Below are 1,325 nucleotides of genomic sequence, written 5' to 3'. Positions count from 1 at the left end.
GACAGAGTGAGACTCCATCTCAAAAAAAAAAAAAAAAAGACAAAAAGGTAAACATGATGGTTAAGGAATAAGAAAAGAACAAAATTGATGAGCAAAGTGATTAAATATTAAAATGAAAAGAACAGAAGGGTAGAATTAACAGAAAGCCAACTCAAGAAAATTCAAAAGAAAAAGAAAAAGCAAGAATTCTAAGTGTCAGATCCATGAGCCCTTCATACCAGATACAGGAGCCAATGAACCTACCTGAAATTACATTAAAAATAACAAGGAATGTTCATTTATGAGGGGAATGTGGTCAGTAGCTTTCATTAAATTCACAGAGGAGTTCATGTCTTTCCTCCACAACAGGCTTGTAATCATAGCTGTAAAAAATAAAACAGTAGGCTTCTACTCAAAATGGAGTAAAAGGGATCAGATTTAACAGAAACAAGTAAAAATCTGGGGCTGGGTGCAGTGGCTCACGCCTGTAATCCCAGCACTTTGGGAGGCTAAGGCGGGTGGATCACCTAAAGTCAGGAGTTCAAGACCAGCCTGACCAACATGGAGAAACCCTGTCTCTACTAAAAATACAAAATTAGCCGGGTGTGGTGGCACATGCCTGTAATCCCAGCTGCTCGGAAGGCTGAGGCAGGAGAATCACTTGAACCCGGGAGGAATAGGTTGTGGTGAGCTGAGATCACGCCATTGCACTCCAGTCTAGGCGACAAGAGCAAAACTGCGTCTCAAAAAAAAAAAAAATTGAACAAGAAATATGAAACAATTAAATTTCAGACAGTAGGACACCAGGCATTCCAGGACAGAGGTTGTTCTCTCAGGGAACCATATGAAGTGAGCCTTACAATCCATTGAACTTAACATCTAAGGAGATTTTCTCAAGCCTTAGTGCAGTGGGTAGGAACTTGTGTGGAACACAGGAGTCTCCCTGAGTTGAGATGGGGTTGGGAATCTAGAGCGACCCAAGGAAATAAAGTTTTCAGGGAAGAGTTCTGGAGAGGAGAGAACTGGAGATGTGCAGAGTTTCCACCTCAAGTCTTCAGAGAGTTGACCAGCACATGCATGTGAGGTAACAACCCAGGCAAAGGAAGTAAACATCAAAAAGAAGCAGAATAAACACTTCTTTCATACATTTTGCAAAGGACTGGGAAAAGATTTTATTCCTGCCAGCTGCAGAAGAAAGACTTCACACCTCAAAAGGAGTCAGATAGAATATTTAAAAGGACATTGCAGGCCGGTACAGTGGCTCATGCCTGTAATCCTAGCACTTTAGGAGGCCAAGGCATGCAGATCACTTGAGCCTAGGAGTTGGAGACCAGCCTGGGCAACAT

Source organism: Mandrillus leucophaeus, unplaced genomic scaffold (genome assembly GCF_000951045.1).
Source record: "Mandrillus leucophaeus isolate KB7577 unplaced genomic scaffold, Mleu.le_1.0 Scaffold38, whole genome shotgun sequence".
NCBI lineage: Eukaryota > Metazoa > Chordata > Mammalia > Primates > Cercopithecidae > Mandrillus > Mandrillus leucophaeus.
The sequence above is the reverse complement of the archived record's forward strand: the minus strand, read 5'-3'. Positions refer to the sequence as shown.